The 27925-nt window shown below is 37.9% G+C and overlaps 1 protein-coding gene and 1 non-coding gene across 6 annotated transcripts in view; both read left to right on the top strand.

The window, feature by feature from the left end:
* Sorcs1 (sortilin related VPS10 domain containing receptor 1) overlaps positions 1-27925 on the top strand; it is a 477489-nt gene that overhangs the window by 9993 nt on the left and 439571 nt on the right. The gene's annotated exons all lie outside the window — the stretch shown is intronic.
* Positions 19972-20048, top strand: LOC138803995 (small nucleolar RNA SNORD81). The gene has a single exon (XR_011365118.1). It is a non-coding gene; the product is annotated as a small nucleolar RNA SNORD81 (small nucleolar RNA).

The following is a 27925-nucleotide window of genomic DNA, read 5'->3' as shown; positions in this document are numbered from 1 at the left end:
GTAGTTACGTGTGTCTGACTGGAAGATACTTCTAATAAGTTACTCATGATACTGTTTCTGTCCCTGCATGTACATTTTGTCACTCCTGTTATGTTATCTTATAATGAGGGCTCAGGGTACAGTGCTACTGTATTTTACATGCAACTTGCATATTGGATATTTGTTGTTTTATTTGCTGTAACTTTGGAGAAAACTGGCTTTCATGTAATACAAACAGACCATGACCTTGTACAAGTGTGTTATAGATTTCTGAAGCTATTAAAAGACATAACTACATATTTTAGTAAGAAAAATTATCTCATGAAATACCAGAAAAGGAAAAGGAAACAAATTGCAAAATAGTAGAGACTGAGGTCCGTAGAGCCAAGGATATGTTTTGGTCTATGTTGTATTTTTATATCTGAGTCCCTAGATATCTACTTGCATAGAATAAAGGCTCAATACGCTTTCAATCAATAATATACAATGATTTTGTTTTCGTGGGCATAGTAGTCAATGTCTGTAATAGCTACTCGGAAAGAAGGAGAAGGAGGATTGTCAATTCCAACCTAGCCTAGGCACAATTAGTGACCCTCTCTCAGGACCAATATACAAAGCAAAGGTACTGGCAGAGTGGTTCAAGTAGTACAATGTGTGCCTCACAGGTGCCAGGAGCTAGGCACAATCCCCAGGGTGCAAAAATAAAAGAAATAATGTGTTTATATACACATGGGAAGTATCTATGGCTTGCAGTGTTTGCCTGCGGTTATGATGAATGCTGAGATTATATGTAATTTTTGTCATTTTTTGGTTGTTTATCCAGAAACATGAATTCCTTCAGTTGTTTGTAAACAACTTGTTTGACAAATAAAAAGAAAGGAAAAAGGAAGAGCAAAGAAGTATGAGTCCCTGACCTCGTTACAACTGAATTTCAGGCAACTGAACTAGACAAAGTGCTCACCTTCAAGTTTCTTCTTTTGGCTTCTTCTAATCACTGCTGTCAGGAGACCATTTTGTGCCCTAGCCTTTTTACTGTGGGAAGAAGATCACTGCTTGTTTCTCTCCAACTATGCAATAGCATGTTTCACTAGGCTTTCTTCTTTAATCACCCCTGCTGTTGATTCCAGGGAGAAAGCGATCTGGGGGTAATTTTACCAACCTGACTACACATTTCAGAGATTTTAGTGACCGCTATTTCCCCAGTCAATCCTATCATATATTTTCATTTAAATCTCAGTCACTGTCTTGATCTTTCTTGGTCCCCATCTCTGCAGAATAGATGTGCCTATGAATCCATACACAATAAATGTCTGCAGCACTCTGTATTTACAGACAGCAACATTAAAATGAACAACAATGTGCAACATTAAATCTCTACTATTGAGAGTGAAATGGACTTGTAAGGCCATAGGGTGGTATTGACTAACAGTGAACACTGAGTGGAGATTTGAAGAGCAGAGATAGAGAAAGAAACAGAAATAGAATGAAAGGAAGAAGGGATGGAAACATAGATATGAAGAACAAGCGTATACAGATGAACATTGGAAAGAAAAATGAAAGGAGGGACTATCTAGAGAGGGAGAGACAGAGAAGCAAAGAAAAAGAGAAGGAGGGGACGGCAGAGGAAAGGAAGACAGAGATAAAAATAGTAGAGATTGCTTCAGAAAGAGAAGGTAAGAGAAAGGTACAAGGAGCCCATAGACAGAGAGAGGCATTTTAAGGGAGAAACAATGACAGAGTTGTGTCAGAGACCAGTAGACAAACTGAAGAAAGCCATTGAAAGTATGAGACAAAAATAAGACAGGAAAAGTGACTGAGTGAAAAGACATGTAATACAATCAGGTCATAAAAAATTAAGAGTATATCTGGGTCCTAGAGGGAACAACTCTACTTTTTCCACTCACACAGTTTCTCTGGCCTTTTGTTTTTGCAGGAATTTGCTCCTTGACAGGTCATGTGGCTACCTGGGGTACCACTCCCCTGTGTGTGTTGGTTTGAGAAACACAGATATGCTTCTCTGGGTGTGAGGTGGTCGAAGTGCCTATAGGTTTTATGCATGAAGATATTTTTTTAAAGTGTGATTTATATTTTGGGGAAAGAAGATTGATATTCTAGATGAAGGAGAGACAACTTTTAACCTTACACCCTAGACTATGCTGTTTGGAGTGCTGAAAATGGATGTGCATTTTCAGCCATAAAAGTATTAACATTTGTTTTAAGTGGCTGTTATGTCAGAGCTGGGCTGAATGCTGGAAATCAAAGACAAATATGACCTGACCTTCACTCTTGAGGGTGTACATGCTGACAGAAATAGATATGTCAACAGATTTAAAAATGCAACTTAGTATGTTAAATGCATAATAGCAGTTATAGAATTTTGTGCGGTGAGCAATAGGAGTGTGGAGGAGTGGTGGACAACTAATTTTGCCTAAGAGTGGGAGATAGGGCTGTAAAGGGAAGTGATATTTAAGTTGGGATTTTACTCGAGATTATGTATTTTGCAGAGAACCTAAGGCTGGGTAGGTGGAAAGGCCATTCAGTCCCATTTTAAACTCTCTATATCTTGTGCTTTGGGTTCACCTTAGGCCATTAGCATTGTAAACAAGCTGTCATTGGGATGATATGCTCTTTCTTTATCACCTTTGTCCACAGAGTATCTGGAACCAAGGCCAATGATGTTGTAAAATAAAATATCAGATTTGAATTCCCATTTCTATTATGAAGTTATTGGCTGCAAACTAGATAAAGGAATGCGAATTTCCCACAACCTACATTTATATATTGACCCTCAAACTCTTATACTCACATACATTCACGCATGCATACACATCATGAGTGTGCATGCACAAAACATATTTTGAAGCCTTGTTGGCTCACTTCCTCATTCCAAAACTTGCTTAGCTAAACAATGGTATAAATTATTCTTAATTTTTATTACTAGTATGTTTCTAGTTCAAGGAGTGAAACATGGATGTTGGTCTTATTTTCATGTTTCCTAAGCCTAAAGGATGGAGAACATTAAAATGGAGTTGGTGCATACTTAACAAAAGGCATACTATTGGAGTGTAAAGTTTTTACATAATAGATATATCCATAAAGTATTATATATGGATGTTATCTGTAAATAATTATGGCTTGAAAATGGCTTAAATTCCTCTACAAATCTCAATTTGATATTTCTTAAATTTAGAATTTTAGGAAAATGAGAGAAAAAAATTACGTTTGCTTTAAAAGCTCACCATCTTTCTAAGTACCCCATTACAGCTCTGAGCAATATGTTCACAAAGCATTAATTTATTTTTTCTTGCAGGTGGATTTTTAAATATTTTAAGGATGGATTTGACAAATTAGACTCATATACCCAATCTGACCCGTGACTTTTTATGTGACTCTCAAGTTAACAATAGTCACTCTACTTTGTGAATGACTGGAAAATAGGAAGAAGAGTATTTTGAAGAAGAATATTATGTGAAAATGATTGGCTGAACAGTGTTATTGGATCGCAGCCATGCTTATTCATTTGCATGCCTATAGCTGCTTTGTCTCTGCAGCAACAAAGTTGAGAAGTTGTGACAGAGATTGCATAGTTATCAACCTAAAATATTTATTCTTTGACCCTTTAGAGGAAAGTTTGCCAACTACTGGTTTAGGGATTTGGGGAGAATACAAACAGTAAGGCACATTGTGGATCCTGTGGTCATCTGTATGCCGACTTAAGCGTGGTCCTTTGACCTAGGTTTTCTTGTCTAAAAGGCTTACATACTCTCAACCACTGCAAGGTCCCATTCACAAGTGGCCCATTCATTCTGTTCCTGTCCCTTAGCTCATGCTGTTTCCTCTGCCTGGAAACTTAATCTGCATGTCAAATCCTTTGCATTTGGATATAAGCTCCTTTGTAGTAATTTCTCCAAAACCCCAAAAGAAGGAATACCTAAATATTATAAAAACAATCAACTCTGGTGTGTTAGGTCTCTCTCTTTCTCTCTCTCTCCTCTCTCTCTCTGTCTCTCTCTGTCTCTCTCTGTCTCTCTCTCTCTGCATCCATCTAAGAATTAGACATCAACTCAATTGTATAAATTTACTAAGGTCAAGTCTATTTAAGTCATTTTCATTTATGCCTAAGCACCTAGAAGATAACACATATATTTCTCAAAACCCTGGATTGGTATTGGATCATTATACTTACCTGTCTTAATAGAGGACAAATGATCAGCATTGATTTGCCATAAAGGTGAGCTGCCAAGATATTTTTTCAGTATCTTTATTCACGAAAATATGAAGTGTTTGGATGCTATCACCTAGTTAATTCTGAAAAAGTACCTCCAAATTAGAAAGAATCAAAAAGAGGGAGAAAGTTAGGGGGAGGGAGCCTGAATTCAGAATAGATAAATAAAATTGCACTGGAAGTCACAGTAGGAGGGGTTTGGATATGATTTGATGATGCTGGGTACTCCAATTGTCTGTTATGAATTGATGGCTGGTAGGGGCCAGTATTACCTTAGTCCTGAAGGAGGAAATATTGTCCAACTCTTTGCTTAAGAAGCTAACTTGTGGGGGGGCAGATGGGAAGGGATGGTAGGAAAAGCAAAGGAGGAGGCAACAATGCTTGATAAGAAATATACTCATTACCTTGCTTATGTAATTGTAACCTCTCTGTACAGTATTCTCACAATAATAAAAAAAGAAGCTAACTTGAAAACTGTCCCCATAGCATAAAGATTCTCCTGGCTAGAATATTTGAGAAGTGATGAGGATATGTTGAATTTTTAAGAGAGAAATTTGCATTTGTGATTGTGTACTTAACTGAAAGTAAGGTGACAGTGAGAAAGAATTATGGGTTAATCCTTCATTTTCCTTTCAGACATAGGTATTTGAAGGGATAACTTGAGAGTATTTGGGTTTGCTACAGAATTTTGGCTTAGAAAGATTTCAACTAAAGTTGGTGGAAAATATTTATTGGGGACTCTAACAGTAGTTAATAAAGTAATAATCAATACTTACTGGGTGTTTACAACAAATCAATCACCTTTAATGCTAACACTCAAATAAGCAAGAATAGAGAGTAGGTGATGTTACTGTTCCATAGTAATGACTACTATGAATTGTACTGTTAGCAAAATGGTTAGTGAAAGTATATGCTCATTATTTTCTACAGACCCTAGTTTAAAGTATGGAATCTAGAATGAGAAGTCAGGTAACCCATCCAAGGTCAAATGGACAGGGTGGGATCAAAGGGAGGGGCTAGAAGAAAGGAAAGGGAAGTTCAGCTATAAAATTCAAGGTATGTTCTACAAAACTAAGAAAATTGAAGGCTTGGATGGGTTTGGGAGGGATGGGGTAGAATGATGAAAGAGATGACATCGATCAAGATGCGTTGTATTCATACACTACTTTGTTGAGTGACATCTTCTTTCTACAACTACTTAAAGATAAAAAATAGAAAGAAATGAAAAAAAATGGCAAGCTAAGTCTAAAGTCCGATCAGACCTTTAGTTGAAGCTTATAGATCATTATATTCTATATTTAAGACATTAAGGCATATTCTTGACAAGTAGCCTTACTTTATGACTGAATTTGATGATTCTTCATTTGAGTGTGTGATAGATCCACACTATTGGAAACCTGGACAGTCCATGAACTTAGAACATAGAAGCTGTTCACTGGCTCTCTTGAGAGTTTAAGAAGTGATGCTGGAAGTTGTGCTTTTTGGAAGGTGACATCTCAGGACTCCCAGGGCTTATTCCTTTAGAAGTTCATTGAGAAATAGTAAGGGCTGTTTTTTAATGAAATAAGATGATCATTTTGGAGCAATTTGTAGAGGGGTACTTGGTATGATTAAAAGAGTATAAAATGTACTCATAGAAATCTATATTGAAGAGGCAGTTTCTTGTATTAGTGGGTATGGGGATATATGAAAGACATATATATGTCTTCTATATATACTGTCATATAATGTCTTATATAGAGAAGATATAATGTCTCTCTCTCTCATATCTGTTTTTACTTCTGCCTCTACATGTGTACCATCATCCAATCCTACTTTATTTTACACATACCTAGATAATCTTGTTTGAGATCTCTGTTTTGTGTTTCAGTTATGGTGTAAATTCTATTATATAATTAAGAATGTAGGGCTGCTTCTTGGTGAAACCAGAGTTCTTACATGCGTTGTATATAAACAAATGTTTTGTGTGTACATGAGCAAAAAATGAAAAATAAGCTATTTAAAAATCCATCATTTGGTGAAGTATTAGCATAAAATAAAATTTGAATAGTAGTTATATAGTTTTAAAAAGTAAGGGGATGTTGCAATGGGTCCACCTGTATCCCTATTTAAACAGTTTGTTTTTTCCCTTCCCCTCCACAAATCATACCAACATCAAATACAGTGAAAACAGGGTTTATACCGGGGGGGACGGACATACAAAGCAACAACAAAAAATCATCTTACTACCTTGCTCATGTAATTGTAATCCCTCTGTACGATATTTTCACAATAAAAACAACTTATAAAACAAAAAGGAAGGGGATGGGGGCATCTTTCCTCTTCCTCCTCTCCCTTAGATAAGAATTTCCTAAGGAGTCTGTGTTTTCTTTCCCAAATCAACTATTTATATTAGATTGTGTAACTTGCTAGATTTCATCTCGAAGATCTAAGTTACTTTAGTTCAACCAGAATAAATGTCAGTACTTTGACCTTAATTTATTATTTAAACTGTAATGAACTTAGTTGTATTTTAATGGACTTTCTTATTTATAGGCCTGCTTAAATTTTATTTATGTTTTGCAAAGCAATAGGCTTATAACTAAGAACTATTCTTTTTTCTTTATTAAAACACTTGGTATATTCAGGTAAATTGTCCTGTGAAAATGATTTAGTGAGGAAAGAATTTCTTAAAATGCAGTAGTTGGACAAACATCAAGGCAGGACACCAAGATAATAAATGGTTTTTGCCCACTTTAGATGAGACCAACTTTCTGTAATCTGCCAGTCTGGGATGACTGCTGAAATGCTTTCTTCCCAGAAGTTGCTGGTTTCTGGTCCTTCTCCAGATACTTCATTTTCTTCTCTAGATGATTTGATTGATCAACCTTTGCTTTTCCCAGTATTCCTTGTAGTTTGGCTAACATGTACCATCAAAGAATGTCTGATACATTTGCCTAAGATTTGACTACCGACCGTTATAATACTATCTATCCCTTCTCATCACCGCCTACCACTCACATTGCTATTGTCCCACCACAGAATCCCATTCACTGGAGGATGGAGATTATTACCACCTTATTGAAAAGGGAGATAGATAAACCAGTGTGTGCATCTCTGTGGCCTAATTCTTTAAAGGAAGCATTGCATAAAGCCTTGGTATATTGATATAACTGTTTCTTTTTTTCTTTCTTTGTTCAGAGATGATGGGGATATTTGTCATAGATACATAGTCTCATCATCCATGCAGAAATCAGGAAAAAATGCTTCATTTTCCCTATGGTGATCATGTCATTTCTGTTTTAAAAATCGGGACTGTTTTTATATAGGTTAGAAGCAAGCTTTGCTGAAGGGATGGAGGAATGACAAAGCATTCAGCAGATGGAGCTGTTCCCCACAAGTCAGTGCTGAACCTAGCTCCCCAGTTGGGGCTCCATTGCACACTGCTCACTACTGCCTATGATAAGGCCAAGGGCTGTGGTCATATCAGCCTTGGTTTTGAGTTCTGTTTTGTAACTCAGCAACTTCTGCTTTATTATTATTAAGTATATTATGTGTTTGACTTTCTGTGAGTACTGAGACTATAGAAATAGCTCTCTTCTCAGTTTCCTAACGGTCTAAAGGAGTGTTGGGGGGGAAATAAATGTAATTTGGCACCTGTAAGTATCAATAGAATGTAGGATCTAGCCAGAATATGTAGATACCACCAAAGATTTTCAAGCAATGACACATGATGTCTATGGTAAATATCAAAGCAAATAAGGAATTTTTTCCCTGAGGAAAATATGCTACATATAGAAGTGTCTGCACATATGGCAGAACAGAGCATGAAAGGGACTGGCTCACAAAAGGGAGAAGTTCGAGACGGAGAGGGAGCTGAGGCTATGGAGGAGGGCTAGCTTTGAATCATGAAGACCCTTGGCAAATCACACTGAAGACACTGGGCTTCATTGTGAAGGTGTTTGACACTGACAAAATGATCATTTCACTTGGGAGAGAATAAAGTATGAAAACAATGAATTTAAGCGGTGAAATATTGGTGAAAGAGAAACAATCTAAAACTAAAAAGCTGCTCCTAAAACATTCATCTACCAAGTCTATTTCAAAGGCATGTGTGAGTATCTTAATCATGTACCAACATGCTGATAGTGTTTGTGATTTACACACACCCCCATACAAACACACACACTTTTATGGTAATACAACACAAGTCAGGAACAATGTTCACAGTATGTCACAAAATGTATATAATCAATGCTGTTAGTTTTTGTATGTTATATACCACATCTTTTGATTTTGGAAGCATAATATGTACTCTCAGCAATGCCGAAGTCTAGGTTGAGAGATACCGAGAGACCTGTGCTAGGAATCAGGTACCAGGGTCATGGTCCCAATTCTACTTCATTTTTCCTCTGTTCCTTATAGTAGTTTCTTTGGCTACCTGGGCTTAATTCATTTCAAAAAGAAAAATGCTGTATCACACAATAGCTTAGGTATTGCTCAATTTGTAAGCCTATAAATATGATCCTACTTATGAACTGGTGGTGAGAGAAGCAATTGAAATGACATTTAAGAAAAGGTTAAGAAAAGAGCTACAGGTGATCATGTTCATCATTAGAGATAACTTGCAGATATACACAGTATGGGCTTGACCATGCTAAAAAATTTCACTAGTGCAAAAAGAAGATGGGGGCTCATGTTCTGAACATGTTTATGATTTTCAATAACTTTTCAAGGTGAATGTCCAGCAGTTGCAAGGAACAGACAGCATCAATTTTCCTTTTAGTCACCATACCTGACATCATACCCTCCTCTTGCTGATGCAATGAGAATTGTCAGTTACGGAAGTCAATTTAATTGTCTTTTGAGCATAATGCACTTTCAGGCAAGAACAGCACTTGTGGCTTTAGCTTGCTTGTGGGTTTTATTTTTTGCAGTCCAGTTTGTGCCACAAAATTTAAGATCCCACTCCAATCTCACGTTCAAAAAAACCTATCAGTAGTGGGAAGTCTTCTACAATCTGTATCTTGAGGGCTCATGTTTAAATATCTTTCCTCCTCCCAAACCTCAGCCAAAGATGTCACTTGGGAAATGTGAGAAAATAGAGAATGGCTCTTGGGAGGCAGCAAAAGAGTGGCTAACCCAGGATCCATTTTCCAGCATTGAGTAGGGAGGCAACGGGAGGGTAGAGTTATTAAATTGGCTGGAGAGACTAAAGCCTGATGACTCCATCCTTCCTTCTGCATCATGCATTTCCTGCTCTTCTGAGTGAAGTCGCTTCAGATGGTTAAAATTTAAGAACTGGTTTCCTGTGGTATTGCAAATGGAGCAGGGGCTGGGACTATTTATAAGAAGGCGAACACTAGGGCTTTTGGTGCTGCAGGATTCATGGTAGCCCATGTCTGGATGACACTGCAGATGGGAAGGACAGCTGTCTCAGCAGAGTTTCCTCAGTACAAGACACACCACTGGGAGCACATCGGGGAAGCTCCTGTGTTCAGCAAGAAGCTGGGCATCTGGGGAGTCATGATCAAAGGCAAAAACTCCTCTTTGCTACAACCAGCCTTTAAATAGCTCCAATTAGATGCTTAACTAGGAGCCCTAGGGATTCTCCCATCCTACACTCATCAACACTTCCCACCATCTAGGACTTCTGCGTGCAGACGGCCAAGAGACTAGTGCTGTAATAACTTTTTTCATTAGATTATAAAAAGCAACAGATAAGTTTTAATCAATTTGCTGAGTGCTGCCCCCAAGCAAATCTGTGTTACATAACTCCCACCTTCTTGAAAAATAGCCCAATAATCCCTGTAGGGCACTCTGCATACTTCCACAGCTTGGAGCATCTTCAGTGCTCACAGCTGACTCCGGAAGGAAATGCCGAAGTTTGCTTTCAGCAATATGTTTAACTGTTCTAATGTTCAATAGTATGTATGTGTCTCATCCTTTCATAGCGTTCATTTCTAGAAAAGTGGTCCAAAAGAAAACTTTGCCTAAGAGAATGCTCAGTTCAGATGCTTACCAAACCACTTTGAGGATACATGGGAGCTAGCTAGGTGCATTTTTTTCCCATCAAGTATGATTTTGGTAATTGTGTGTCACTTAAGAAGCAAGAAGGAGCTGTCATTTCCTGCAATGCTTTTATTTTACAAATGACAAACTGAAAACTATGGAGATAGAGAATCAGGTAGGCTGGGGGAAGGACTTCAGAGTATAGATATCTTGGCTTTACACTGTCAAAACACTGACAATGTAATACGGTGGTTAGCTCCTGGGTTTGTTTCCTGATCTACCCTTTCTAGTTGAGAAACATGAGAAAGGTCATGTAATTTCTCCAGCATATGTCCTTCTTGCATAAATTATATATAATTTACATATATACAATGTACGGATATTGAGCAATTTGTTTGGATGTAGCTATGTATGTCTTGAAAAAGGTGTATTAGTATGTAATATATTTCATGTATGTAGGTGTGTTTCATTGAAATTATTGATGAAAGAGCTGGTCTTTGTAGCATAAGAATTGCTCCTGAAAGCAGGTTGCAGAGTGAATTTCTCTTGAAACAAACAAACAAACATTATAGACATTAACTGGAAATATTTGGAGCTTTAGCTAAGTCTGTGACAACATGATCCAATAAGAACAAATGTTTATTCATTTATTTGAAAACTCAACACTTACAAGTCAACAACAAAGAAGCAAAGCGCAAAAATGATAGTGTGAAACTCTTTCTGACAGTAAAACTGCATGTGGCATAAAATTAAAAGTTTGAATTTTAGCAACTTTTAACATAGACAAACTTTCTCAATTGTTCTTTGAAACCTAAAGTTTCTGGAATCAATGTATATGAATAAGATGACAGGGTTGATGGTTAACATAACTCCACAGATTTTACAAGGAAATTTTGGTTATCCATGCTTGAAAAGTTTATGCTCAGTTACACATTGGTAACATTTTTTTCTTTTTTAATAGCAGACAAAAGAAATATATGAATGGGACTGAGATTGAGATGGTTTAGATATTGAATTTATTTTGAATGTGGCTTTGTTTGCATCCAGGAGAGGCATGTCATGATTTTTTTAAAAAATTGCTGCAAGCTCAAAGTTGAGTTTGAGTTTCCTACTTTTTATTAGCTAGGTGACCTTGAACAAATTATGTAAATACTCTAGATCTCAAATTCATTAAAGGCAAAACAGAACTGATAATAGTGACTCCACAGGAGTGTCGTGACAGACAAATGGGAGAACATATGGGAGCTACTTAGTGTGGGGCCAGGTGCAGGGAAGAGCTGACTATGGGCCAGTTATTATTATTAGCTGACATCTGGGTTATTATTACTGTGAGCTGGTGATGTTAGGTTTCTTAGAAAGGATAAGTAATCACTATAAATAGTATAAGAAAGCCTGCCAAAGGACTATGTGACATGGATAGGTTTTACTTTGCCTTTTAGAACAGGAGAGCAACATAGATATTTGAGGATGGAACAAACTCATGTACACAGGCTTCACTCAGCTCTAAGTTTGTGTGCATGTGTGTGTATGTATATGTGTGTATTTATACCTGATTACACATTAAAAAATCCTTTCCCCATTTTATCCACTATCTCTTTTTTGCTTTTTCTATTCTCAATTGCTTCACGTACCCTAGGATTTGCCGAGAGTTCCCAGCGAAGTCACCAAGGGATCGCAGGGCCATACTGCAGTGATCTTCTTTTATTTGGGGAGATGTTGTAAAGAAGTAGTAACATTTAATTAATTAATTTATTTATTCATTTATTTAAAATGACATTTTATTTTGACTCCCATTTTCCTTTAGGTTTTTCCAAACAAACCACTCTTCTACCAACAAGGGAACACTAAGGATTTCCTTCAGCCTGCTCCTACCTTAGTTTCTTATTTTTTTAAATTATGATTGTGCAAACTGGCAACTTAAGTATCTCCCTTTGTACCGAGAATTTCTTTCTGAAGAGAGGATATCCAGATGATTTAAGCAAATTGGAATTTAATTCATCAGATTTAATCTTATTTCTGTGCTTAGATTCATAGCTTTAATCTGTAAACAAGTGCATCATTAGGGAGGTAGGTAATTACACAAATTAGATTGGAGAAACTTTGCCAGGGGAGACGGATTTTGTTTATCCTCATGTGTTCAGCACCAGAGGAATTTTTCTCACACACAGGCTTCCATCTTGTGTGGCTACAGAGGGAGGAAATGAATGGGAGGCTTAGGAAAGGAATTTCTTTGTCCTTAGGACAGAAGAAACAGGGGACACATTGAGACCCTGAGCTCTGCCATTCCTGGGAGTCTGATACACATAGTTTGCACAAAATAATGTTCTTTGGACTAAGTGTCTTTGATTCACATTTGTAAACTTAGCTACCCAGATGTCTGAGGAAGGGTGGAATATGCTTTGAAGAAGCCTGGGAAGAAAAGTTCATGAGACTCTTTAATACAAAGAGTACAGTGGCTTGCACCTGAGCTACAGGTGAGGCTGAGGTTGGGATCATCAAGGTTCCAGAAGAGCTAAGGAAATAAAATACAAGAGATTGTGTCTAGATGGAGGAAATCTGGGTGCAGTGGCACAAGTTTGTCATCCAGATATAATGGGAATTAGAAAATAGGCAGATTGCATACAGTCCTCTCCAAGAAATGAATCCTTGTCTCAAAAAACAATAAAAACAAAACCAGAAAACAAAAACAGAGATTAAACAGGGCTGGAAGCTGCACATTTTATCCACTATATCATCTTTTCTTTAACTTTTTGTGGTTTACATATAGAATCCTAAAGTACCTGAGAGACAGAGTGGAGTAACATGGTTCAAAACTAGGCTTTATTTACAAAATAACCAGGAAAAAGCTGCACCAGAGGTATGACTTAAATAGTGTATCACCAACCACGAGAAAGCAGGCAGAATGAGAGAACAGGAACTGGTTTTAAGCGCTGAAACCAGAAAAATAAATAAACAAATTTCTTTAGGAAGGGGTGGCTAACAGGGCTAGATGTATAGATTTAAGTGAAAATTCTTCTACTTTTTAAATATTTCATTGTAAAGATGTTGAACAGAGGGGTTACAGTTACATGAGTAAGATAATGAGTACATTTCTTGTCCAGCATTGTTATCCTCTTGTCTCCCAATATCCCTTCCCTCTCCCACCTCCCTCCCTCTTCCTCCCACCCTGAAGTTGTAAAGCTCATTTCCAACATAACGTCTGGTGAGTATTATTGTTGCAATGGGTTACCCTGTGTCCTTGTTTCAGCATTTTGTTATTCCCCTTCCCCTCCCCAAATTAGATAAATGTATATACAAGATACAGGGTACCAAAATCAAGTACACTGACAACAGGGGATAAACCATAGGGGGAAGAACATACAAAGGAAGCAAATAATCACATAGAACATTTAAAACAACAACAACAAAGACCAACCTCTTGTGTCTATATCTTGGGGTTCATTTTGCTTTGAGCTTTTCTGATCATTTGATAAAATTATTTAAGATGTATGCTACATATGTTGATGAGCATATTAGCCTGACAACTTTAGCCTTAAAAGGATTATCTAAGTTTGAAAGAAGGTATGTGTAGAATTATGTGAAGAAGCAAGTGCATTTGTGAATGGAGGACTCTGCCTGCCTGCATATCTCAGAAGTAGAACTGGGAAATGACTGAGGATTGTTGCAGCTCATGAAGGATGGTAAGATCTCAAAGGAAGACAGGATTACTGGGGGTTAATTGAGGCAGACAGGAAAAATGGGGGTAGGGACACACCTTAGAGTGAAGAATATAGAAATTTAATGCATAGAGAGATGGATTCTCATAAGGAACAATGACTAGTAAATGTAAAATACCTTGGATGCTGGACGCAAAATATTATCTCTCTTTCATGGTTACTAAGGAACCTTGTAAATATTCTAAGTGTGAACTAAATGGAGTCATCTGAAAATAAAAATGGTCAGACATATAACTTGGAAAGATTTGAGGGACACAGAGAGAGGTTACGGTGTTTATGTTATTTTAAAATACCTTAATTAAGCACCTACTCTATTCTTGGCACTGAAAGAGGAACAGAGAGTTGTGAAATAACAAAGCAAATAGAGATTTTTTCCCCTCAAATACTTTACATTGGCATGTGTGAAGAAAGACCTAAATGAGATGATATAGTTGAGATTATTGTGGTGATAATGAAAATAGTAAGGAAGCTATTTAGCCTTCTACCCAATAACCCATTTGACCAGCACAGAGAGCTCATTATATCCTGAGAACAAAATAAATTGTGTCAGAAGTCCTTGAATGAACAAAATATGCATGGTTCCTGCTACTCTGAAACACAAATTTTAGTAGATAAAGACATATAAAACATAGGAGAATACTAATTTTTTTCTGATAAATATTTATAGCAATGTCATACTTGTGGAAACTGAACATAATCCATACATAGTATATTTTCACATGGTTAATACACTTGTATAGACAACAGTTTGATCAGGAAGCAGAATTTTATTTTATTTTATTGTTGTTGGTTGTGGGGCTTGAACTCTGGGCCTGGGCACTGTCCCTGAGCTCTTCAGCTTAAGGCTAATGCTCTACCATTTTGAGCCACAGCATCACTTCTAGTTTCCTTGTAGTTAATTGGAGGTAAGTGTCTTACAGACTTTCCTCCCTGGGCTGGCTTTGAACTGTGATCCTCAGATCTCAGCTTTCTGTGTAGTATGAGCCACCAGTGCCTGGCATCAGCAGAATATTTTTGATACCCATAAAAAAACTTTGTGACTTCTTCCAGGAGAATTTTGCTTCCAAATGTAAGAAATTCACATCATTCATTTTTTAAATTTGTGTTAGTGAAACTGCATTGTACACCATTGTGTAACTGCCTCCTTTCGCATTTTTCATTCATGATTTTCTATGCCGCAGTAATAGTTTATATTTTCATGTTGTTGTACAGTGTCTCCACTCTTCTACTGATGGATACTTGAATAATTTCCAGCGTGGGGCCAAATATTGCTGCTCTGAATATTTTTATAAAGAACGGTACTGCAACCATTGTAATACAGTCTATACATACACACCGCAAGGATTTGATCTTACCTTGCAGGGCAGAAAAATAATTTTGAGGAGGTAAAATTGGAGCCAGAGGATTATGGTTTAGGCAGATGGAATGCAGTATACTAAAATCAAGGACTGTCTTTCTAGAGCAAGAATGGTTGGGACAGAAAAGAACAACGCAATTCACCTCTAGGTACTCCCCAAACCAGCATTATCTACAGATGACATTACATCCAACATTTACTCCAAGATAAGGCATTCCTAACTCCTAACCCTCTCCTCCTGTGCCTGGTGCCAGGCTGGAGGAATGATGTTTGGTACTCCATGCTAGTAAATAGAGGACAGGGTTTCCTTTGTGAGAACCAACAAACAACAAGAGCTGTGTGGTGAGCCACATGGCCACAAAGCCCCAAATTCTTCTGCTTGTGAAATACTTCCTTCCCCAAACGAAACAATGGGCATGTGTTTTCATTAGGGGAGGTTTACATCCCTTCAGATCTGCCGAAAGTAGAGTGATGTGAAGGGAATTTATTCCAAAATACAGTTAGCTGGTGCCTCTTTTTTCCTCCCAGATTAAGAAGCTGGGCGGGGAGTAGGAAAATTGTGTTATGGGTTGGATGAGATAAGAATAGGAATCCTGAAGGCAGAAGCCTGTTCCTGAAACTTCGCATCCTCTTTCTTAGTACCCGCTGTGATTATGGGCATGATGTCACTTAACTTTCCTTTTGCTGCCACTTTCTCCTGTTGAACCTGGACTTAGTAATCACGGCGGTTGAGAATACTTGTGTGTGTGAAGCAGGTAGAACAACATCTGCTATATCTAAGCATCTTGAAAGCGTTGGGAGTTGTTATGCATTGAGTCTCCTAGCTTCCCAGCTGTGATTTTAGACAAGTCACTTCTGACTCGGAGCTTCACTTTTTATTATTATTATTTTTTTTTTATTTTTTGTTTCTTCCCCCTCCCCTCCACCCCGCCTGCCCTGTGAGCTTCACTTTCTTCTGTGTTGTGTGTTCTGAGTTCTCCAAGGCTTATTCCATCTGTCTGATTTATCATTCTTAAAAATAACAACAACAACAACAACAACAAAACAGCATCCTGGTACACTGGTTTGTACTATATGATTGAACATGGACAGTTTTCATCCCAGATTTCTCTAGCAAAGCTCATTGCTTTCAAGCCTGAATAACACTCCTTCTGAATACAACCCATGCTGTTTTTCATCACAAGCTGCATGGCACTCTAGTTTCTCTTGGCAAAAGGTTCATTGTTTGTGTACCGTTTCCCCATTCCTCTTGGTTGTTAAAGATTTCAGCGGATTGTTGTGTGAAGAAAAGCCAGGATTCTTCACTCTTCCTCAAGCAAGTATTTTGAAAGTCACGACAGTGAGAAGTTTCTGATGAAAAATGCTCCCATCAGCTTTGCATAAACAATTTCTGGTTGTCATCGCCACAATTGCAAGTCATCTTTCTTTTCATCTCATTAGAAACAATTCCCTTGTGACTTCAGAGTGTCGCTATTACACGAGGATGGCTTGGTGAGCAACTTAAAAAAAAAGGATTACAGAGGTTATTAACTTGAAAAAGAATCATTGTGGGAGGTGGGAGTGAATGAGAGCTGGATCATGGTATGCTTTTGGTTGCTATAACAACCATACATAATATCCATTTCTTTGTTTCCCCCCTCTTTGGTTTTTACTGCCTTTTCTGCCTTTTGGTTTCTGATTCTAAAAATCACTTAGGATGGTTTTCTTAAAGGCCATGTGATTTTAACAATCCTTTAAACAGCAGCATAAAGGTAATAATGACTATCCAGTATTTTGTGCCTCTTACTTGCCAAGTACTTTATTGGGTGTTTAATAAACATTATTTTCTTGTCGTGCTGTTTTTTTCTGCTGTAGCGTATATTTCTTATGTGCAATTGTTTTCTGGATAAGACAGCATTAATCTGGTAACACTGGAGGCATGCTGAAGCCATTAGGAAACTTTGAATACTTCTCTGTGTCAGAACTTCTATTAGGGAAGTATTAGGGCAAGGAAATAGTTTGACCAGCATGCAATATCAGTTTTTCTAACAATGTGTTTATCTCATCCAATTAATGTTTTATTGACTCATGCATATGTAATTAGAAGAGGACATAGATTATTTTTATACTTCAGTGCATTCAATTTTGCACCTACTATGGACAAAGTGCATAGCGTCATATGGGATGCGTAAACATAATCTGAAGCCTCCTGGAATTCCTATTCAAATAGAGGAGAATAGTACCTATTTGAATAGTTTAAATATGTTTTTGCATTGTGCTAAGTCCAAGAACAGATTTGCCATGACTGAAATGTGAGACCTGACTTTCTTCATGAAAATTTAGCTGTTGTGTAGAAATTCTTTATCTCGGTCTGCTTTTTTTTTTTTTTTTTTTTGGCTGTTTGGAGTCAACTCTCAAATATTTAGGGAGCTCCTACTATGAGTTAGGCCCTGTGTCCAACATTTAAGTTTACACTGGCAAAAAGGACACTGCAGGACACGTATTTATACAAGGGGTACAGGAAAGATGTATTTATACATATTGACTTGCAGAATAACATGAGTCTGAACATCCTGTTAATCCTCCCAAACTCCTGCCTTGTTGCTGTGCTCTGCATTATATGCAAAGGCACAGCCATTTAAGTAATAGGCTGAGACATACCCCAGACCTGACAGCATAAAGTGCTTTAAGGTAAATTTGATTGTGTCACTCCCCTTAGAATCCTGCAGAGCCGCCCATTACATATCTGAGAAGCATAATGACCTCTCCTCAGCAGGCCTTTCCATCTGCCACTCTGCTCACCTCTCAGTCCAGCTATATTGAACTTCTGCAGAGTGATGTAATGTAGTGTTAAACGATCCATTTTAGGCCAACGTAGAAGGAAGAATGGCTGGTCAGTAGGAGTTAAATGTATGTCCCTAAAATGTTGTTGAATATATGTAGCAAATTGATAGATACATCTTCATGGAATCAGTTGTACCTGCAGGACTTCTTTTCTTCCTTTCCCAGCCCCATTTGCCTGGGTGAGAGTGGGAACATGCCATGTACTATGCCTCTGACTCCTTTTCATTAGCAGCAGTACTGCAAAGAGCAAAGTAGCAGCCAGAATAATAGTACATAGGGAGGGAAACCCAAATGATTAGCCTGGAAATGTTAGCAGTTGGTGGCAGAGGTTGTTACACTCTGTCTTTCTGAGTATGTTTCTTTCAGAGCCCTTGCTCAGCTGGCATAAAGGGCTGCTTGAGTCAGTTCTTCATGTTTGCTGGAGAGATAGATATGGACAGGTGAAGAAAATTGTGCAGGGGAAATAGAAAGCTTCAGGCTCCAGTTACTTTCAAGGACATGGCTAGATCCTATTTAACTGTGCATATATTCCTGGATTTCTGATTCTTAGGGAATTCCAAGAATGGCTTCTAAGTGTCATAAGATGCACTCAGGATAGTGAAAAGACACAAAGCCAGGACTGTAGGGTCAACATAGCTACCCTAAAGGACTCTTCCCATACAGGCCCACCAGCAGCCTTGTTCTTGAATTTTTTCAACATATTTTGCATTTCTGATCATGGGGACATTTACAAAACTCCTCACAAGACCTTTCCAAGTTGGATGGTTGCTTCAAAGAAAAGAAGGCTGAATATGTGCTTTGCTCTTAAAGTATCTGAAGAAAGAAATATCAAAATATGATTATACACATAGATAGCAGTGGGCTGCTGAGTACGATAATAGTAATGAATCTTGCTAGTGCTTTCACAAATAGACAACACTCACAATCAGCTCTCTGATTCTCTGAATGGAAGCAGGCAAGGAAGTGCCGCTTAAAATAGTGTGCTGATTTTCACATTAAACTAGGCCAAAGTCTGCATGTTCCAGTATTAATTTGCTTAGCCAGCTCTTTATTTTATTGACAGTAAGGAGATAAGCTTTGGCCCAGCTGTGACTAAATGATCAATCAAACAACAAGTGTTTGTTTACCACTATCAGCTAATCATGGCCAGCAACGAGGAAGGTTACTTCATAGAAATAACATAATAGCTGCAATTTTCAAGGAGCTTGGATCTAGAACTAAGGAGACTGTGGTAACTCATTTAAAAGTAAGGGCTGTGTTGTTTCAAGAGAACATATAGAATGGGACTAGAGAGATGCATAGTGTTTTCAAGGACTGAGCAGGTTCTTCCTGAATTGTTAAAGATGGTAGATATGAACCCCCCAAAAAAGAAATTTTACAGCTACAGGTAAAGCTTAGGTAGAAGAGATGACAATGTGATTGATAGCTGTTTAGGAAAATGATTCTTGTGAGGAGATACTGTTAAGGGTGATAATAATGATAGAATGAGAGGGACAGGGAGGAGGAGGGAAGTAATAGATTAGACTAGAATAGAGGAAGAGAGAACAAGAAAATAAGAGAAAGGAATGTCCCTTCTAGTCACTCTGACTAGAAATCACAGAATGCTAGACATCCAAATACTAAGCAAAAAATAACCAATTCTAACTCAACTAAGTCTGAGAGTTTTAATTTTACCCTTTCCTTACTTCCTTCTTAAAGGAGGCTGGAATAGGGCACAAGAAGGAAAGAGGCAAGAGGGACTAGTGCCTCAGTGTATCGCCCTGTACCTCAGCTTCTCCTCAGTCCATAAAATGATGGAAGAAATCTTGATGACAGGGTTTGCTCATGGTAGAATTCGATGCATTGAATAGACTTGGCTTGGAATTATTTCAAAAATATAAATGAATATATGATGATCTCAACCTACCTTGAACTCTCTCACTGACTACTTGATGACACTAAGAGATCTGATATTCTGCTTTCTCTTAAGGACAATTCAACTTGAAACAATTGAACTTCAAACCAAGAAATACGGCTTAAAGTATGTTTTTATTTGCAGGTAGCTGGCTGTCTGCATGTCCTGGAATAGAAAATCAATTTTTAAATAAATTTCTATTAACCAAAAAAAATATATATATATATAAATGAGTGAGTCTTTTTCTCCAAGGCCACCAGATCCAAGAAAGCCCATATAGCCAGACCGGGGGTGGGGGGATGGGGGGAAGACTGGCTTTTGCAGGGGAGGGCTGTGTATTTAGTCGTATGAGGTCAGATTGTGGGAACTGGATTGGGCTGATATAATATTCAAAGATATAGAAAGAGCCTGTTCAGGTTTGTAAATTTCTAGAGTTCTGATTCTGAGAAAATTCTAGAAGTTGTTTCCTAGTGAGGATAGTGAAAAAGACTCAAAGTGGGGATTGTAGAAATGACAATGGGGCCAAGTACTTCCCCTACTCTTGTCTTTCTTCTAGGCTAGATGTCAGACTCCTTTGATGATATCTCATATTCCTGACCAGGAGGGAAATAAAAGTAGAACGGAGGCAGAAAACAGAGACTGAAGCCTCAGTAGGACACCTGGAAAGGAGAGTGTTCACTGAACATTGGCTTAGCCAACACCAGACACAGATATCTCACACAGAGAAAGCATGTATGTAAAAGAGGTTGTTCACAACTAACTACTGGCTGCATAAAGAGTAGAAGAGAGACACAGGGCCTAGAAAGCAATGGGTAGTGTTTGCCACAAGAAAGTATTGAAGAGTGAGCTCCAAATCCACCCCTTCGATTTAATGTGGAATCTAGTATGGGCACATTCATAGAGGCAGAAACTGGAATAGAAGTTACCTAGAGTGGGGAAGAATGAGGAATTATTATATAATGACTCCAGCGTTTTATGATAATGAAAGTTTTAGAAATAATGACCAGCACTACGAATATTCATAATACCCAATATGGTGAATATTCAGTTAACAAAGAAGCTAGGATCTGGAAAAACATAGTTCAAAGGCAGCCCAATCAAAAAGTCCATGGTACTATGTCTTTATGAAAAAAGATGTGCTGAGGTGTGACTCAAGTGATAGAGCATCAGCCAAGCAAGTGAGCTGAGTGAATGTGTAGCCCTGATTTTGAACACTTGTGTGCATGTGGATATGTGTGTATGTGTGTGTGTGTGTGTGTGTGTGTGTGTGCGCGCGCGCGCGCGCGCATGTGTGTGAGTATTTGCATGTGTAAGGCCTCTGCTCTTAGTGCTCCATCATCACAAAGAAAGCTCTTCTCAGCCATGTATTGGTCATGATTATTGCTGTTCAATTATTCTGGGACTAACTAACTTACTCCCTGCTTGTCCTATGCCGGGAAGATTTTGTAGGATTTAGGCAATCATTTAATACACGATTTAACACTGAAGACTATTTAACTTAGTTCATTGCTTCAAGAATATTTTTGCTTTACATTTTAAAGGCATAAGTATCCATCTTGATCTCAATAAATGTGGAGTGAATCAGGGTATACTGACTCTAGCTCCACAGCAGAGCAAACGTGCTTGATCTGCCAAGCAGTACATCTATATTTAAGAGACTGGGTTATGTCTTCGAAATTTTTACTCTTCTGATAAGGATTCTTGCTTGGCTAGATTCTCCAGATACTTTTTTGTTTGAATGTGTCAGTAGTGAGTGGGACTTGAATCCAGCACTAACGGCTGGCACTCTACCACTTGAGCTATAAGTTTGCTTCCAAGTTTTTGCTGGTTTATTGGCTATAACAGATATTGCAACCTCAGTCCTCAGATGCAACCTTTTCTATAGCCAGCACTATAGCCACTGTCTGATGGCCTATTTTATTTATTTTGATGGTGGTTGGGTTCTTTTGTCTCACAATGAAGTCCAATATTACGACTGCAAAATTGCAATTCCTTAGGGTCTATGATACTCATTCTCCCATTGCTGAAAGTTTGGCCTTTGGTCTCTAGAGTGTATAATTAAGTTTGTATTCATTACAGGACATGGAACTTCTGCTGTACTACAGAACAGCACACTATCACCTCTGGTACATGATCTTCCATTGCCAGGCCCCAAAACTCCTGCTTGAGTCATGCCAAACTTTTGGTGAAGTTAAGAAAATGATCAATGGTCTCTCACATAGCACTCAACAATAGCAGTAGTGTGAGTAATGGGAAAAACTGAAATCAAGAAAGAGAAATGATTTTGGCTAAGGCATCAGAAAGGTTATGAGGGACAGTGAGAAAAAAAACTAGGAGAGCAGATGGAAAGGAACTGTGAGAACTTCCTCCCAAAGCTTTTGTTCAGAGAGACCTCTGTAATGGAAGATGACAAGAACATACTCCCATTTTCAAATTAAATAGCGAGGAGGGAAGAGTGGGTAAAATGAAAAACTCCAATTGTGCTCTTGTGAATAATTTTCCTAATTAATAAGTTAAACCATCCCCACCTGACTTCCCCCTAATGAACAAAGGCAATTGCATTATTGTTCAGGCCTGTGTGGAGGCTTTGATAACAACAGGGTTATTTGTACATTCTTTTTTTTTTCCCCTTCCTTCTTTTTATGCCAGCGAGCAATTGAGCCCAATCGTTGTATTTCTCCTAACGTTGAAAGAACTGGCAGCTCCTGCTTGAGCCTGACTGATTTGTTCCATGTTCTTTCGTCCCACGGCAACTAAATTCTAGTTAAATTTATTTTTGAACAAAGGTAGCCCTTCTCTGAGATACTCTCTTTTAAATGAGTGACAGCAGACAGTTCTAAGACTATTCATTGGCCTATATCTGTTTGTATCATGACTGTGGCACTTCAGAACAATTTCAGCCAGTCGGCTGTCTATAGCAACCAGCCCGAGGGGCCTACTCCAGCAGGGAGTTAGGCTTGGTATCTTGAATCTGAACCAGCAGTTTGCATATTGCCTTGATATTTGTCTAAGTTCACATGCAAAGGCTGGCAATGATTAAAATCATCTTCCTTTGAAAACAATGTACTGGTTCACAAGTGGCTTTAAGTGTGGAATAGATGTGTTTAGGCAACTATTCCACTTAACAGGGTTGTGGTGCTGAAATGTATTCCTTCTCAGTCCTACCACTATTTCTAGTGGCAAAACCTAGCCCTAGGAAATCTTATTAGGTAGTGAGATGATCGCTAAAAGGCAGTGAGGGGATCTGCCAAAAATCTAATGTCAGCCAACCCCATGCATCAGCTTTATGCAAGGACAGAATAGAGGAAATGTTCCAGCTCCAAGTGTACAGAATAATAGAATTGATAGAGGCCAACCAAGGAAAAGAGGTCTAGCGAAACAATTTGGCAATCATTAGTAATTCCCTCTACTGTGGCTAGGGATTTTGTCTATTTTTTATTCATTTGCTTATGTAAAGGACATTACATGGATTTCTTTATCAAACTGAATCAACACAGCTAGGCACTGATGGCTTCGTCCTATAATCCTAGCTACTCAGGAACCTGAGACCTAGAGGATAGATGCTTAAGGCCAGCCAAAGCAGAGAAGTTTGCTATACTCCCATCTCCAAAAGCAAGACTGGAGACATGGCTCAAGTGGTAGAGTGTCATCCAAGCAGGACTCAGGCTTACTAGTTCAAACTCCAGATTTTCAAAATATATTCAATGAATACAATGTACTCTTGCTACTTCCATTTTGAAGTTTAGAAAACTGTGACCCCATAGGGCTCAGAAATGTATAATGACACAGTGGGAGATGAAATCAAACATTGATAGCCTGTGGGATTCCAAAATCATAATAACTAAAGCCTAGGCCTCCCCTCTGCCTTTCTTCTTTGTCCAATGTTAGGGAAAGTTCGCCTTTGATTTCTGTGTCTTCCATTAGTAGGAAAGTAGAATGAAGCAGGATCAGAATTGTGTCTACTTCCACCAAATCAACCAATGGAACTCGAGTTTATTCTTTCTTAAGTATAAATACTTTGTCCTGTAGAGTGACATTTTTATTTATTTATATTCATCTAGAAGGAAAGATTAGCATTCATAAGTAATGATAGGTACTTTCTGGAATTTGTTTTATGCTTGTGAAACTTTATGCTTACCTGGAAAAGTTTATGGTGTAATAGAAACATTGGACGGGAAGTAATGTGCCAAGAATCTCTTAAGTTCTCAGTCACTTTACAGCTATTATTATATGATCTATAAAAGAGCTAATGTTATACTTAGTATCTTCATTGTACAAGGAATCTGAGTTTCCAAGATGATGCATTATTGGCGTTATTAGGCCGCTCAAGCAGCATTTTCCATCCAGTTATTCCCAACTCCAGAAACCAATGTTGATTGTCATATGTTATCAACTCTTTATTCTGTGGGTCATAGGACCAACAAACTCAGAGTTGGGAACTGGCTTCATCTACCCATTAGAAGAAATCAGAGAAGGTTATATTGCTTTGAACAGTCATAGGGAAAGGCAGAACTGGAGCCTGAATATATGGGAGTTAACAGTCCTTGTGAAGAGACAGCTTAAATAAATTCATGCACAACTAAAAGCATGAGGTGCACACAGAAGGCTTGAGTACAGCTGCTTCCATTATCAAAGTTGCTCTGCCCTCTTTAGAAATTTACCCCTATTTTCCTATTTTTCTCAGAATTAATCAGATAGGAGGGAGGGTTGTACCATGTGGGACAGATACTACCAAAAGACTCAAAGCGCTTAAAAAAAAAAAAAAAAGAAGTGAAAGACAAGTCAATGGCATTGAAATAATTTGAAACCACCTATCTTTTAAGGAAATCACTTAGGACTGAGTTATAACCTATGTACTGTGGTCAAAGAGACACCCTGGTGAATAGGAATTTCAAGTGTGGAGCTTAGAGGAAGGGAATTATATTTAAGTTAAAGTGTTGGCTCATGAAGTGGTTAATTTTACCCCTAGTGTTATGATTCTTCATTTTTTGACAGGAGGGAGGGTGGGTGTTATTATGCATCTCATGTCCATAAGCAAACAATCACCAGCAGAACTGAAGATGGCATCTGATTTGCTTCTAAAGACACTACAGATCAATAAATCAGGTTAACTTCTTGTAGGCTCAAATAAGAAGGTAGGAGTAGGAGTGGGAGTCTATTTTCTCATGGTGCTAAGTTGTATTCTGTTTCCTTGCTGTTGCTAAGTATGGTTAGGAGAGTGATTACAAATGGTCTCTCAATTTTCTCATTAGTTCCTAACAAATCTTTTTGACTCCTTTCTTCCGTCGTGGACACTATGTCCCTTCTGTGTGGAACTGATTCATTAATACAATTATATTGAGGTCACAGATCCTCCCTCATGACTGAGATGCAGGAAAATGCCCACAATTAGAGGAGATAAAATCCAAATCCATCAAATAAAGTACTTTGGCAAGGAGCAAAACTGTGGTGTCCCCTCTCCTTGGGCTTTCATAATGAGCTGGAGACACAAAGCCAGACTCTCAACAAAGCAAAGAAAGGCTTCTAACAAGATCTCTCACTTCATTCCAGAGGTTCAAAGAAGTATAGAACAAATTACTGGAATAGCAAATACCAAAAAGATCTTCAAATTTGCAGGTTATCAAAGTAGGATTATTTGTGTTTCTCACTAGATTGTGGTTCACTGGTTCTAGAATGCAGGAATTTTAATAAACTAGATACATATCTAAGAATTTGTTCTTATTTCTGAACCATAGCATTCTGAGTAACATAGGGAATTCTTCAAAGATGATGATCAAATATTCTTAAAGTCTTAGGAATTCAAATATTTTGGTGAGTGCTTAACCAGTTTTGTTTTATTATAATTTTTAAACTGAGGGGAAAACACTGCTTTTTTTGTTGTTGTTGAGACATAATGAAATTATCATTTTTCTTTGAGAAATTCAGGCTTAAACTGGGCATGAAATAAAAAGGCATATTTTTACGAGAGAGACTGAAATAGCAAAAACATACAGGAAGAAAGGAAAGGGACTTATACATCAAAACAAAGATAAAAGTAACGTGATAAACATAACTTTAAATAGGTAAAATAGGTATTTAATAAGATTGAATCATATTTAATCATGTGTTATGGACATTTACCAAACATGTTAATTTATTGGCAAATCACCTTCGGGACAAAAAAGGGAAGAACATTCCAATTTAGAAGCATTGGAAGCATTTCTTCTGGGACAAAAACATTTGCCATAATGATGGTTTAATATAATCTTGGTCAATTACCTCTTCTGAGAGAGAGCTAGGGATGTGTGCCACCTTGCTGGAAATGACAAAATCACATTAAACTTCAGTTACTAGTTGCAGAGAAGACAAAAAACTTCCCTGAATGATTCAATTATAACACAAATGACCAGGTGTCTGTGGTACTGAATTAGTTTTCCAGTTATGGTCAAGAAATACTGATTTTTAAATGGGCTAAAAGCTTATTTAACCCTTTACTCATCTTTATTGTTGGCTTCTCAGCCTTCTGATATTACCAATAGCCATATTTCAAGTTCGTGGCTAAGCACATTAAACACATTTTTTTTCCTTTTCTTTTTTTTTATTGTGAAAATACTGAACAGAGGGGTTACAATTACATGGGCAAGATAATGAGTACATTTCTTATCAAGCATTGTAGCCTCCTCCTTTGTTTCCCCTTCCACATTAAAACACTTTTTAACAATAAGTACTTCACTTAGTATAATTTTTTTCCAAGTGTTTCCATTTCCTAACAAATGTAGTTGTGTCATTCTTTCAGATGAAGGCATAGAATTCCAATGTGTGTGTGTGTGTGTGTGTGTGTGTGTGTGTGTGTGTGTGTGTGTGTGTGTGTGTGTGTGTGTGTGTGATATTTTCTTGATCCATTCATCTACTGAGGGCATCTGGGATGATTCCATATCTTAGCTATGGTAAATAATGCTGTGATAAACATAGTTGTGCTGGTAACTTTAGTATGGCCTTGTTTGTGATCATTTGGGTAAATGCCCAAAAGTGGGATTGCTGGGTCATAGGGGGCTCTATGTGGAGTCTTTTGAGGAACCTCCATAATGCTTTCCAAAGCAGTTGAACAAGCTTATACTCCTACCAGCAATGCAGTAGGGTTCCCTCCCTTCTGGCCACATCCCCTCAAGCATCTGTTGTTATTAGATTTCTTGATTATAGTCATTCTAACTGAGGTGAGGTGGAATTTCAATGTTGTTTTGATTTGCGTTTCTTTTATGGCTAGAGAAGTTGATCATTTCTCCATGTGTCTATTGGCCATTCTTATTTCCTCTTCAGAGAAGTCTCTCTTTAAATCTTTAGCCCACTTATTAATCAAGCAGTTGTTTCTTCGATGATTTGTTGTTGGGGGATTTAATTTTTTGAGTTCTAAGTATATTTTGATATCCTTGTCTCTTGTATGGCTAGTGAAGTTCTTCTCCCAATCCATGGCTTTCTACAGATCTTGCTAGCTATGTCCTTTGCCATGCAGAAGCCCTGCAGTTTCATGCAATCCCATTTGTCCTACCTTTGTTTCATTTGTCAACATAACTTAATGTTTATATGCTAGAATTTATGACTTCTTTCTTTGGCGATGCTTTGTTGTTCATGAACATCTATTTCACTTCAAGTTAATGAAATTTTGTGCTATACTATGCATACAATATTTCAGTTGTCCTTCTAAATTTATTTCTGAAGTGTTCTGGTAATTATTTTTCTTTTTTTATTGTGAAAATACTGTACAGAGGGGTTACAATTACATGGGCAAGATAATGAGTACATTTCTTATCAAGCATTGTAGCCTCCTCCTTTGTTTCCCCTACCATCCCTTCCCATCCTCCCCCCACCCCCCCCACTCAATCCTCCCCGCTTACCCCCCCCACCAAAGTTGTAAAGTTCATTTTTTGACATAATGACTTGTACATCTCATTGTTGCAATGGGT

This window comes from Dipodomys merriami, unplaced genomic scaffold, assembly GCF_024711535.1.
Source record: "Dipodomys merriami isolate MVZ:Mamm:240054 unplaced genomic scaffold, mDipMer1.0.p SCAF_35, whole genome shotgun sequence".
Taxonomy (NCBI): Eukaryota; Metazoa; Chordata; class Mammalia; order Rodentia; family Heteromyidae; genus Dipodomys; species Dipodomys merriami.
The sequence above is the reverse complement of the archived record's forward strand: the minus strand, read 5'-3'. Positions and strand labels throughout refer to the sequence as shown.